The following is a 14,994-nucleotide window of genomic DNA, read 5'->3' as shown; positions in this document are numbered from 1 at the left end:
TAAAGGCCCCTCTTCACGTGTCTTCGTCCCGAGAACTGCAGTGCAAATACATCGTTCAGCTCTCATCGTCAATGACCTTCTTTGTTCTCTCTGAAAGCAGGAGACAGCTTGTCATCATGCCTTCAACAACTGCTGCTACATGTGGATGTTATGTATCTCATTGTGAGGTTCGTTTTAAATCACGTGACTACGGCTGGCGTGATGATGGCGCAGTATAGGCCTGATTTTTCTGATTAATATTTCCTTTTGTTTTCAAGCTGAGATTTGCTGATGCACTCAGTCATCATTAAAAAATTTTTTTTCGATATTTATGTCAGCTTAAGTTCCTTTAATTTGGAATCAGAGGCTGCAGGATATGTGTCAGTGATTAGAACCTTTTTAAGAGACAGGTGGAACCTGATTTATTTAAATCTGACATCTGGTGTTCACTTTGCCACTGAAATGTGTGGTCTCATCATTCCAAGATCTAAAGAGCTCCTTCAGATCTTCAGGGGGAAAAAACCCCAAAACATTTATGCCTAAGAGTCTGGCAAAAGATCTCCAAATGATCTCCAAATGATAGCAAATAAATCACTCCGCTGCAGGGAACATCATCTGGCGTTAATTTCAAATGGCTGCAAGTTTAAGACTGACATCCCCAGCAAATTCACCATTAAGATCAGTTTATGTGATAAAAAAAAAAAAAAAAAAAAAGCTCATCTAAAGAAAACCAAATTTCATTACAGCATGCAGGTAAGTTTGGCCATTTTCAATGTCAAAGTGCATCTACAGCCAGAAAGAGACTGGATAGATCTGTGTTACACTGGAGAAGTGCCAGGAAAAAGTTACTGCTGTCCAACAAAGAACTGTCTTCCTTGTAAAAGTTTACTTTTACTCTAAAGGCCAGCACTTTAGTCAAGATAGTCAGATGACAGATAGGCAGAAACAGGCCAACAGCAGCTTTTGAGGAGAAAAACCTCATAATAACTGCAAACCACAGTGGTGGAAATGTTATTGTTTGGGGTTGCCTCGCTCCCTTGGGGACTTGGAAGTTAGCAGTAATTGAATCAGCCATGAATTCTGCATCGTATCAAGGAGCGCTTGAAGGTATTGTGAAGGTGTCTGTTCAAAGATTTACACTGAACCAGAAACAGATCTTTTAGCAGCAAAATGAACCGAAGCACACATGCAAATCCACCAGGACACAGATCAAAAATAACAAATGAAGTGTTATTTAATGGGCAGGTAAACGAATGCCACTGAAATGCTTTCGACTGAAGATCTGAAGCAGGTAGTACATGTAAAAGCATGCACAGGGGATCAAAACCCCTCAAACACCTTGAAACGACATTAATTTTTCAATGGAAGGGTTCAGTAGGCTAATATGGTAGACTGACGACAGTCATCCATAAGTTATTTCTCCTAAATCGGACATTTTACTGTCCCTATGAGGCCAAAGGTGAACTTACCCTCAAGAGGTTGATGCCTGTTTATATTCTTGTTGATCGAGTTTAAGTGTTTAATGTTTGATTGTTCCAGCATACCAGAAAAGGAAACAATTTCCACACGTGATGTCTCTCAAATATAATCAGCAATCTGCTGTAATGTACAAAAGTCTTACGCCGCCCCTCATTTCTTTATATTTCACTTGGAAAATGGGAAACGTGTAAACAGACATGGAAATACAGTCGAGAAGGCAAAAACTAAGAAGAAAAAAAGTTTGTACAATTTTAATAAGCTTAAAATGAATGTGAATATTTTGCCATGGCCGCCTTTATTAATCAAAACAACACAAACTCTCTTAAACAAGCTTTCTGATGCCTGCCTTTTGTTCCGTTCTCACACTGCTTCCATAATGTGGAGGTCCGGGCTCTGGGGAGGCCAATCCATGACTCACAGTGTTCAGTTGTTTCGTTTTCTCTCCAAGTTTACATTTACTTTCACACAGGCTTCACTTCTTGTAGATATTTTTCAAGCTTTTAACTTGTTTCTTTTGTCCTCTACTTGTTCAGTTTCCTCAAATTATTTAATTGTGCACCATGCTGTGTCACATTTTCACCTAAAAGGACTTAAGGAATCACGTTGTTGGTGCAAAAATATAATTTTATGCCTGTCACCTTTGGCATTTTTCATACATTTAACCAACCAAATATTAAGACATTCTATGTTTTTGTGACTGGTTGTTAGTAACAGTGCTAAGTGCTCAAAGATACAATTTAAAATTTGTTCCTTGCTAAGTTGCCTGTTATGTGTAGACCCGACACTGGTTCATCTTTTGAGTTTGGGGCCTTTTGTGTGTTTGAATGATTCTTGGGTCGGTGTTAAGTGGTTTAATAAACAAACAAACAGACAGACAGACTTTCCTCTCAAATGGACTGCACTTGAAATGAGTGAAAAAGCAGCCAAAGTCCAAAGAAAACCTTTGAAAGACCTTCAGAAAACCTAGAGAACTTTTGCTTAAGACCACAACAAAGTCTGGCTTCTTGGAAGGAAAATATAAAGAAATGAGGGGTGACTCAGGACTTTTACACAGTACTGTAATTGTTCTTTGGATTTAAATCGACTGACAAAACAAAACAGCTGGAATAGCCAAAATTAACCCTGCTCAGGAATTTGTATGAGGCTTATTTTCTCTGTCCACATGCTAAAATATTATTTCCTCAGCTTTGATTTACCACACTAGTGGGGCCAATAACAACTAGAACACATGAAATATCGTCCTGGAAAATAGGTTTTGAAAAGAAAAGGAACTTTTAATATTTGAGGCAGTCCATCAGAATCTGTATGTTGAGGTTAGATGAGCAACGCCTTGTCTTAAAGGGGGTTCAGATAGTTTTTCTTCATGGTGTTCAAGGGAAGAGCTTAAATATAAGAATAGCTAAGCCGCCTGATGTCATCTGGGCTTTCAGTTGGTCACTCCTAGCAGTAAAGATCAGAGGCTAATGGTCAGGCTAGCAATTACCTGTGCGCAAACACTGCTAATTCAGACACAAACCTACTACTTGGCAACATATCAGCTCTCACATTGTCTAGGGCTTGATGATCTTATTTCTAAAAATAGTTTAACAATAGTTTGTTGGTGTAAAAAAACGTGTGAGCTCATACGCACAAACGCTTGTGTTACAGTCACAAGTTATTTCCATATCAGGCAATGCAGCTGGCCTCAGGGAGTTTATTCAAAGAAGTGGGCTGGCGCTTAGACGAAAGGGTAGCATCCATGCCAGAGTTTGCGTGACATGCCCATTTCTTCTGTGTGTTTGTCTGTGTGTCTGTGAGAGAGATTGGTCACCACTCTATTAAGTAACGTGTCCTGATCAGATAGCTAAACATTAACCTTGTACGTCAGTCACATCTAACCAGAAAAGTGGGATTGACAGAACTTTTTTTTTTGACCGCCTTGACTTCTTTTTGCTGTTTTTGACTTGTGATTTAGTGGATTGAGTGTTTTTCACACTATTTTGTTAGAGAGGCTTTTACTATTCTCTAATGGTCAAACAATACTAGAGAATACTTAAACTTGTTTACTTTAGCACATTCATTTTCAGTTATGCAGTTGGTAACCACCTGATTAGTAAATGCATTTGTATTTTACATTTATTTGGCAACTTTATTAGGTACATCTTTCTAGTACCTTCAGAACTGCCTTAATCTTCATGATATAGACTGAACATGGAGTAATTCATCAGAGGTTTTCACCCATAAATGACGGCACACTGTAGTTCCTGTAGATCTGTCGGCTGTGCATCTATGCTGCTCCACCATGTCCCAAAGGTGAATCGAGATCTGGTGACTGTGGAGGTCATTTGAGTACAATGAACTCATTGTCATGTTCAAAAAGGTGGTTTAAGCTTCGCAATGCAACGTATCGCCCTGCTGGAAGCAGCCATCAAAAAGTGGTCATGGTCATTTTATGCAGTAATGGACATGGTCAGCAACAGTACTCAGGGAGGCTGTGGTGTTCAATCTATGCTCAAGTGCTACTTAGAGACACAAAACGCCTGCAACGTTTTACCAGCCTGAACTGCTGATATAGCAGGATGGATCCATGCTTTGAGACTCATCACATCAGGCCATGTTGTCTGATTTTGGTGAGCCCGTTCAAATTGCAGGACAGGCTCACCTGCAGTTTCCTGCTCTTAGTTGACAGGCACCACACCTGATGTGACGTGTTGTTTCTTTGTTGTTTGCTTTTTTGTTCCTCATACCTTGGCTCTAACCAGTGTTGGGGTCATTACTCAGAAAAAGTAACGTATTACACATTATTTGATAATTTTATTAAAAATAATTCAATACATTACTTGCTGGAGAAAGTGTTGTCGTTACCCCACCAGGCAGGTGGGTGGCGTGGACACCCAAGTTCTTGAATGTGATAACCGAGGAACAAGAAGACGTATGATTTTCAAATTGATACCACTGGTGCATCAACTAAAAATCTCAGAAAAAGTGTCACCTTTGCACAAAAATGTGGACAAGGCCCAATTTTATCACACATAATGTTGTATTATAGATCAGAGTTCACAGATATTCGGACCTGAGCTGTGTTACTTATGCACAATCAGCAATCCATTCACCAACTACCAAATCTTAAATATACACAAGCATATTTTGGGAGGCGCGTCCGCTTATCCTTTTCAGGGTCGCGGGGGGCGCTGGAGCCTATCCCAGCTGTCATAGGGTGAGAGGCGGGGTACACCCTGGACATGTCGCCAGTCTGTCGCAGGGCTAACACACAGGGACAGACAACCATTCGCACTCACATTCACACCTATGGGCAATTTGGATTACCAATTAACCTATCCCCACTAAGTGCATGTCTTTGGACAGTGGGAGGAAGCCGGAGTACCCAGTGAGAACCCCGCAAACACGGGGAGAACATGCAAACTCCACACAGAAAGACCCTGGCCTGATGGTGGAATTGAACTCAGGACTTTCTTACTGTGCGACAACAGTGCTAACCACCGTGCCGGTTCAATGCATAAAATGGCAAAAACATGCTGTACAGCAAAAGATTAAGTCACACACTTAAATCATACTCCATTTACTGTTGGCAGATCTGCTAAAGCCATATGGGACTGATGGGCTTTCATCTTATTCTAAGATATTGCTTAATGTTAGGAGGAAATAGAGTTGTAGTTGTCAGAGCGTAATACTTGATATCATGAGGAGATAATGAAGGGAGGAGAGAGGAGAAAGACATGAAAAAAAAGACCACATAGAAAACTGGGCACAGACTCTGACAAATCACTGAAGCCTGGAAAATGGGAGGCCGCAAGAGAAGAGGTAGCAGGCCAATCATAGTTCAATGACAAATGTATTAAATCATCAGAGAAAAAAGGGAGGCGAATGGGGGGGGGGGATCCAGCTGGGAAAAAAGGGAAAATTCAACACAACCATAAAGCCTCATATGCTTAACTGATGGTAATCATGAAGATGGGAAGATGGGAGAGATGTAAATGTCGTGATGATTATTGTATAACTTGATGTCCTGTGAGTAATTTCTTTTGACATTATCTTGCGTTATCATTGTCACAGAGAGGTGTGTTTTTTGTTCTGTCCTGGCTAAGGATGATCTAAAGCAGTCTGACGAGGGGGAACTGGTTGAGAACTGATATGGCAACCTCAGTCATTCACACTCCCGTTCCAGGAGAGACCTACTGCACGTATGGGAAATATGGCACAGCACCCTAAGGACTGTAAAAGACTTATTTCACATGCGGTCTAAGAAAAGCTGATGCTCGGCATGGTTAATGTACCTGTACTAATTGGTTTCCCTCAAGGCCTCAGTTCAGAATACAGAAAACATCCCAAAAGCTCTGCTTCTGCCTCTGTCTCCACTATATCATCCAGTCGGTTGACCTTGACCATCACGGATCAGCTCGTCAACCTGTCTGATGTGCTTATGCCAGTTAGTCACACTGGGTCCCAAATAACTTCACGCTCTAATTTCTTCCTGTGTTTTTGCTGTAAATGTCTCATTTGCTGGCAAAATTCACAAATACATATCAGAAATATAAATCACAAGCCGGGGTCAGAAGCATAATTTAATGCCAGTTTAAAAGCAGCAAATTATTGCTCAGAGTTTATATTGGTGATTATTTGTCACATGATGATGACCAGCTGGAGGTCATTCAGTTTTATGTCTGTGCAATCTAGTCCCAGCAGATCCTGCCAAATTCCCACAAGAAGCAGAAAATAAACATGAAAGGAGAAACTGTATGATAAATGAACACATTCTTACAAACGAATCCAAAGACAGAGCATAACTCTGGGCTGAAAACAGGAACATCCTCAATCATATACGCTGCGACTCTTCCACTCCCCGTTGTTGCTGCTTTTTTCCTCCCAGTGCCTATGACATGCCGTGGAACTGATGAAATGTTATCAACTATAAATAAAAGCCGTTACTATTGTCTCGCTACGCAGTCTGCTGGGAAAGTGGAGCGTGAGGGCGGGTAAATGGCCAAAGGGCTACTGCGGTCGAGTATGAATGTTGAAAGAGCAGTGACTGAGTCTCGGGCAAGCACAAAGGCAGGGCTTGATATTAACTCATGAATGCAGGCCTTCCCAGCGCTTCCAGGTCATCTGTAATGATGACTTATGTAATCTCTACATTCTGATTTTCCCCACTTTGGAGGGCTGTGATTGGACGTTTCCATGTCAGTGGAGTCGACCGGGTTGGTTTAAGGAACAGTCATGTAGCTCTTTGGGAAACTTCACATTGGTCACATTTGCTCTATAATTAAGGCAGAAAGATCAAAACCTCTCAAATACGAGCCACTTTATTAGGTACACCTTGCAAGTACCGCGTTAGACTCCATTTATCTTCTGAATTATCTCTTCATGGCATCGACTCAACAAGGTGCTGCAAACATTCCTCAGATATTTTGGTTTGTGTTGATGTGACAAATCTCCCGTCCCACCACATTGCAAGGGTGCTCTGTTGGATTGCGATCTGATGACTGTGGAGGCCATCTGAGTACAATGAACTCAAACCAGTGTGAGGTGATTTGAGCTTTGTGACTAAAGATGGGTGCACCGTGGTCATGAAGAGATGGACATGGTTAGCAACAATACCCATGTAGGCTGCATATTTTAACAAATTTTCATTGAGAGGTCCAAAGTGTGCCATGAAAATACCCCCCACACCAATACACCAGCAGCAGCCTGAACCAGTGTTACACGGCAGGATGGATCCAATTCTGATACCAAATTCAGACCCGACCATCCAAATGGCACAGCAGAAATTGAGACGCATCAGACCAGGCAATGTTTTTTGCTGTTGTCAAAATTTTGCGAGCTTCAGTTTCCTGCTCAGTGTGGTCTTTTCATGCGGTAGCCCATCTGCCTCGTGGTTCAACATGTTATGGATTCAGAGATGCTCTTTTGCATACTTTGGTTGTAATGAGTGGTTACTTGAATTACTCTTGCTTTGCTATCAGCCCAAAGCAGTCTGCCCATTCTCCTCTGACTTGTGGGAGCATTTTGGCCCAGAGAACTGCCACTCACTGGATTTTTTCTCTTTTTCAGACCATTCTCCGTAAACCCCAAGAGATGCCTGTGTTTGGAAAATCCCCAGTGATCAGCAATTTCTGAAATACTCGGCTCATCTGACACAAACAACCATGCAGTGTTCAAAGTCACTTAAATCACCTTTCTTCCCTGCTAGGTTGCTCAGTTTGAACTTCAGTAGCTCATCTCGACCATGTCTACCTGCTTAAATGCCCTGGTGTTACTGCCATGTGATTGGTAGATTAGATAAAAGTGGAAAGTGGCTTTTGAGTGTTAGCATTGGGTATTAAACTGCAGCCAGGTTATGATCGGTTCCGGTTAGTACAGGTAGAAATCGATAATCTGCCTACAACACAGGTCAAGCTCACAGATTACCATTGTTCATGCCAGACAAAATGCAATATGAAAAACAGCAACAACAATTTTGGTTTTCATAAGTAGCTAATTTCAGAAAAACAACTACATAGCATGTTGTTTATGGCTATGCGTTTGGGGCGTTAAATGTAAATTTGGAGACCAGACAGACTCCTAACATTATAAGGACATGTAAAAGCCTTAAAGACATACAGGTATTCACCTTCTTTGGAAATGTGATTCTTTTTCTTTGCAATAGTGATAAAAGTTTGTAGAGTTTGCAGGGGGAAAAAAGTTTGTTCTTCTGTTTTTAGAAGAAGCGGAGCTATGAAAACCTGAAGAAAGAGAAATTAGTAAGATGGAAAACTGCAACACAAGAAGCACAATTTATACCCACAATACAATAAATGTGGAGGCTGTATTTGAGTAAAGATGGATGTTACATGATTGGAAACTAGTTCTATATCACTGTTATGAAATATTTCAAAATTACATTATTATTATTGTTTCAAATGTTCAGAGTGATGGTAAAAGCTATAAGACGCTCACCCTGCCAGCTAATTGGTAGAGCTTAAAGTGGATATTGATCTCTTTTTATGTTTGACAGAAAAATAGCCAAACAAAATCATGTTAAAGGTGCTTGTTGTAGTTCTTATGCAAAATGTAACTAAACCCTTCAACAGGTTGAAAGTGCTGTTCCCTGAAAACTCTGGGTTTTCTTATCCACATAGAAAGCTAATTTAAACCATGAGTCAGTTACCTCGGTAACAGACTCTTGAGTAAGACAGAGTCCTGTCAGGGGGGGGGGTCAGAATTCAGGGTCATCACATGGATCGTGTAGCCTTAGTGCTTAGCAGGCAGCTGGAATGTGTGTTGATCACAGGCAGACTTTCTTTTTAACTTCTTACCTTTTAAAATGCATCTAAAACTTCTGTGCTGCTATATCTCTATGGCATAGCTAGCGTATGTTGCTAACTTCTGGAACGATTGCAAGGTACCACGATCCAAAAGATGGCCCACTGGAGTGAACCGCGATGGCACGACTCACAGAGCACAGAAATCTTTACAAACATTATGATCCCATTTACATTTTTTAAATTTGACATGAGTGTCAGGCAGTATAAAACTCGAACTTGACACAGTAATTACTTTTTTAAATAGCCTAATCTGTATGGAGCTTTATGCAGATAAAACAATAATCAGTGAATAATCATTTATCATGCTATAAATTCCCCACAGTTTTTTATTCCAGGCTGCTGAGACATTTTTTTCAACCACAGATGACCAAAATCAGTCGTGCTGACCAAAAGTCTACATATCTACAGTCTTATTTGCAGTAGCCACCATCTGTATTGTGTCCCTGTCAAATTACAGCTGATGAGACTTTAAGAAATTTAACGTATTCGGCGTGATTCCAGCTCGACCCATTGAGTAAAAGTAACACAAACACGAGGGTCCAGATTGAAAGACATTCATATTCCTCCATTCATCGGATTAAAAAAGAGATTCTGCTCTTTAGTTACCTGTTGCCATGGTGAATCATCGGCATCAGAGCTCTTCTGATGAGTGCTTTCTTTCACTAGTCAACAACTTGTTTAACTCAGAGTTGACACTGAGGAGCTGGGATCAACTAAAAACTCTGAGTTTCCATGTCTGCATTAATCAACTCGAAGTTTATTTGTAGACTCAGAGTTTGTTCAACCAGCTTCCTGGAACGGGGCCCAGATGTGTGCCGATGTTTACAATGACATCTACAAGAGGTTTTGCTTTTTTTCAATGTCAATAAGACTGTGATCTTACCAACTTGCCTGGTCATTTAGTGCTTCCGCTCACTACACCATCTTGTGGTACAAACCGGTACTGCACAAAAGTACAGCCGGGCCTTAGCTCAACTTAAACTGATATCACAACACGCAGATGCGTTAGACGTGAAGTCACAGCAGCAGTTACTTCACAGATGTTGCATTTAGCTCACTGTAGATATATTATCAGTGTTAATACACAACATCTGAAACTGATGGGAGGGATACCCTGCACTATAACACTGAGTATTCACTTGTTTCCCTAGCTGGAGGATGCTAAGACAGGATCAGGTCGTTGTGTTAACAGGAGGGGTCAACAGTCAGGGCCACTTGAGGACAGCCTATTGAGTGCTTCTCTGGTACGCTTTCTGCGCTAATGGAAGGGTCCAGAGCTGTCAAAATATATTTGTGCACAAAGCCTAAACAAATGCACAATCCCTCAGAATGAATAATACAAGGACAGGAAGCTTTGGACAGACAGCCGTGTCACAACACTGACTTGCAACATCTCCAACAGAGTCAAACAAAAAAAGACAGATGAGGAGCTCGCTCAATAAAAAGACCATTAGGGCTTCTTGACGCGGCGTAAGAATGACAAACATGATTGAAAACCGCTGAAAACGATATCCACAAAACAAAGAGTTATCAAAACATTTTCCCCACCGGTCGCTCACGCTTTAGAGGCCGTATGTGAAAATGTCATGTTTGTGTAAAGGTTTTCTGGATTCTGTCGTTTACAATCGCTGTCTTCAAAGCTGAGATGTTGTTTATGAGGCTCCGGGGCTTGTGAAAAAGAACGCGCTGGCCAACGAGCTTATATGACTAACATATTTTGCCACAAATTGAAATGCTGTTTTATGAAGTGACCAATATCCAAAAGAGCTGTTCACAAGACTGTGATAATTGCTCACAGTTTTACAAAAGCATTTGAGATTCCACATTACTGATTTGGTTGAACATAATGAAACTGTTCATTCATATATTTTGTGCAAAGGCCATTTTTAATTTAATGTTTTTGATCACAGTTCACAGCTCATAAAATCAAGTCTGTTAATCTATTACAGTATTTCTATTATTTTTTTTACATACACTTGTGTTTTCTTGTGAAAGGTTTGTTCATGTGTGCACCCAAATCTTACCTGGGGCTCCTTTTCCATGGAGGCGATCATACCTGCAGCATTGCCGGGGTATTACTGTAGCTCAGGCTTTGATAACGACCTTCAGCTCATCTTTATTTTTGGGTCAGGTGTTTCTTACCCCCCACAGATTCTCTGTGGGGTTCAAGTGAGTTTGCTAATCAATCAAGAAGCAATAACATGGGCAGCAATTGATTTGAGAGTCGTCTTTTGGCTCTGTGGACTAGTGCTAAGTCCTGCTGGAAAAAGAAATCAGCATCTCCATAAAGCTTGTCAGCAGGTGGAAGCATGAACTACTTTGTAGTCTCCTGGTAGATGGCTGCACTGACTTTGGATGTGATTAAACACAGCTGAGCAACTGCCACCAACAGACAGCAGAAACTTCACACTGGACTTCAAACACCCTGGATTCTGCGCCTCTCCATTTTTCCTCCAGACTTGAGGATGAAGTGCAAAATTCAAACTCACCAACCACTTGATTACACTGCACAGCAATTACACATGCAGACGTGGTCACAGACCTGCTGAAGTTCAAACGGAAGATCAGAATGAGGAAGAAAGGGAACTGTCATGACTTTTATCTGAAAAGAGGACCACAGAGCAGCACTCCTGTTCTTCCCCTTGGAGATGTTTCTGACATCGTCTCTGGTTCAGGAGTGGCTTGATAATAGAAATACGAGAGCTGCAGCTCCTTCCTGAAGATGGCTGTGCATGGTGGCTCAATACTGTAACACCAGCCTCAGCTCAGTCCACTCCTTTTGAAGCTCTCCCAAGTTCTTGAGTCAACTTTATTTGACAGTCCTCTTAGGCTTTGGTCGTCCCTGTTTCCCTTCCAGTCAACTTTTATATCAATGCAGCCCTCTTATCACAGCCCACCTTTTCGTCAATGCCATTCTGTGGTTTATTCCCCTTGTGGAGGGTGTCGATGATCATCATCTGGTCAGCTGTCAAGTCAGCAGACTTCCCTATGAGCCTGAAAAAGTGTTTACAGTGTTTATACTGTATTAATTTTAATTACAAATTAAATATTCTAATAATTTGAGATTCTTGAATTTCTGATTTTGCTGAGCTGTAAGCCACAACTTAAAAACAACAAATAAATAAAGCCTTGAAATTTTTCACGAATAGAGAATTTAAGAAATTTTATCTTTTTTGGAAATTTTTTCACAACATTCTTTTTTTTCTTTTCCTTTTTTTTTAAATATAGAAACTTTCTTAGTGTTACTTGTGAACTAGTCAGACTTTGTTCCTACTATTTCTTTCTTTGAAAAACATTAAATACTGAGGAAAAACAATTCCAGGCTGGGATTTAGAGAAGGGCTTCATTGTTTTTGTTTTTGATGAAATGCCTCCATTCCTCACTGAGACAACAGCGCATGTAGCCAATGCAAAGGGAAGATTTTGTGCACAAAGAGAAACTCAGATGGCTGATTCAGGACCAAAGCAGACACACAGACGATGGAAAGTGTCCAGATTTGAAGAAATACAGACCTAATAGCAGAGATGTAAATGATTACTTTTTTCAAGTAACGAGTAAAGTAAGGGATTACTATTGCAAAAACGGTAATTAGTAGAGATGGACCGATCCGATATTACGTATCGGTATCGGTCCGATACTGACCTAAATTACTGGATCGGATATCGGAGAAAAATAAAAAATGTAATCCGATCCATTAAATATCACGAAAGCACCTCACAAAACTTGCAACACGCCGTAACTCACCTCAGAACGTTAGCAGTCGGAGCAGTATGCATCACGTGATAGAGCGGCTGTGGCATGGGGACCTGTCGGTGGTCTGGATAGCATTTGGAGCTTCGCTAGCAACCCGGCATTTCATCTCCGACAAAGTTATCCCCGAGAGAAGTAAAGCAAGTGTGTAAGTCCATCTCTGAATGTTTGTAAAGCATTCCTGCGTTAAGCTTAACAAACGACTGCCTCTCCTGCTGCTACTTCAATGGTGAAACTGCTTAACGATCAGCTGATCGGCTTTTCTGTCGGGAGTACGTCTCTCTTGTTTGCTTTTGGCCCACTTTGCACCAGAAAGAGGAAACCAGCGGCTGAACAACAGCAGCACGTTTAAGCTTGATCAGCTGTTGTTAGAATGTATTTATTATTACTTTCTACTCGAGGATCTTTTTCTACGTAGCTGACGCTGGTAACTGTGCAGGGGCGGATCTAGCAAAGTTTAGCCAGGGGGGCCGATAGGGCATTAACAGGGAAAAGGGGGCACAAAGACATACTTTTCTTTCTTATTCTCATTTAAAATGTCTAGCTTTTAATAAATAATTATCTGACAGCCAAAGTTTTAATTTGATGTAAAATGAATAGAAGTCAATTACTGTATATAGTGACTATTAAGTCTAATATATATACCCTAGTAAGCTATAGTACTTTTTCCTTTGGGAAGGTACCATCTGTGCAGTCTGCAATTTTGTTGAAGAAAGATGTTGAATCTATTTAATATTTCTTGAAAAATAATTGATTTCTGTGCATTTTTTTTCACACTGCATCAAATTAAGGTTGATTACGTCGATTAAGCATCATGAGGTGGAGCGTGAGGGGTGGTTCCCTATTTTTTATTTATTTATTTTTGTTGTTGCTGGGAGTTGGAACCCTATTAGTTAGGTTGCTTAATATTTATGCTAAGTACTCTTTAAAATACCAGAATAGGGAGGATGGTGTAGGTTTAAGTTTATTAGATTGATCAGTATTGCTGAACTATGAAATATTTTTTTTTGCATACAGGTATAACAGAATAGCTTTAGTGTAGTTGTTTTTTTAAACTTGAGTATGAACTTATACAAAATGCAGCAAGATATTTAAAAAACAGTTTTGTTGATTAAAAAACACTATATCGGATTCATATCGGTATCGGCAGATATCCAAATTTATGATATCGGTATCGGTATCGGACATAAAAAAGTGGTATCGTGCCATCTCTAGTAATTAGATTACCGTTACTTTCCCGTAGGAACGCTGCGTTACTGCGTTACTAAAACCGTGATTTTTTGCGAGAATGTCTCACGACAGTGACGTAAGCGAGTGCGCCGTTAGTGACAACAGCTGTGTGCAGATCAACTATGAATCACATATCGATTGTGGGAGAGAGTATGAGCGTGCAGCGTTTAAAGCGTGGAAGTACTGACCTTACTTTGAGTTTGATTCCATAAAAAGTGACAAAAACATTAGTGTCCATCGTGCATGGGAAGAAAACTTTTTACAGTGAAAAAACCCCCTAAACTTCCAAGCAAGCAGCAACGATGTAATGGGAAACTCACAGAGAAACTCGCGGATTCTTCAACTGACCGCGGCACACCTGCACCAGGGTAAACCTCCGCCTACGCCACTCCTGCTTTACCGGTGAAAATAGAGCAACAGGACCGCTGAGTCTTTGACTTTATTTATTTTCTGCTGTGTTTTACTTGCAGCTATTTGAAAGAGTGAGTGTAATGTGCTGGAACGTGCAGAAAACGTGCAGAAAATAGGTTTAAATATTAAACTAATTTATTCAAGTCAGAGAATGTTGCATATAATAAAATTTTTGCTTGATGCATAAAGTTAAAAGATTGAAACTGATAAAACAAGTAAAAAAAAAGAGACTTTTCCATTTGATTACATTTTGTATGATGGATTATGTAGAAAAAGTAGAATTGGGCTGAAAGATCTGTCGCTTTATTACCTCTTTAGGTTGTAAATCGTGTTTTTAAAAAGTAACTAAGTAACTAAGTAATTAATTACATTTGAAAATAAGTAATCAGTAAAGTAACGGGATTACTTTTTGGGGAAGTAATCAGTAATTAGTTACTGATTACTTTTTTCAAGTAACTTGACCAACACTGCCTAATAGGCAACACTTACAGATACAGTGTGACACAAGACTAAAACTTGTAGACTGATATTAGAGAATGAAAAACATAAATGTTAACTAACTGCTTATCTGGGCTTTTCCAGTGGAGACGGAGTCAAAGGGATTGGCATCACACTGGGTGTTTAGAGGAAGAGAAGGAAGGAGGGAGAATCGTCTTGTGGGTTGAGTGGGCAGACGTCACATCAGGGTAAAAAGCCAGCGTTTCCTTCACAGGCAGGCTGAGGCGGGATTAGGGCCTGCAGGCGGAGCTCCTGTCCGTTTTCTAAACACGCCTGCTGGTCGTGTCGGTCTGTTTGTCACTTCTGGAGTCGTGATTTGAACGAACCTTAATAATGTTTGGGTGCT

Source organism: Astatotilapia calliptera, chromosome 7, assembly GCF_900246225.1.
Source record: "Astatotilapia calliptera chromosome 7, fAstCal1.2, whole genome shotgun sequence".
In the NCBI taxonomy this organism is placed as follows: domain Eukaryota; kingdom Metazoa; phylum Chordata; class Actinopteri; order Cichliformes; family Cichlidae; genus Astatotilapia; species Astatotilapia calliptera.
The sequence above is the reverse complement of the archived record's forward strand: the minus strand, read 5'-3'. Positions refer to the sequence as shown.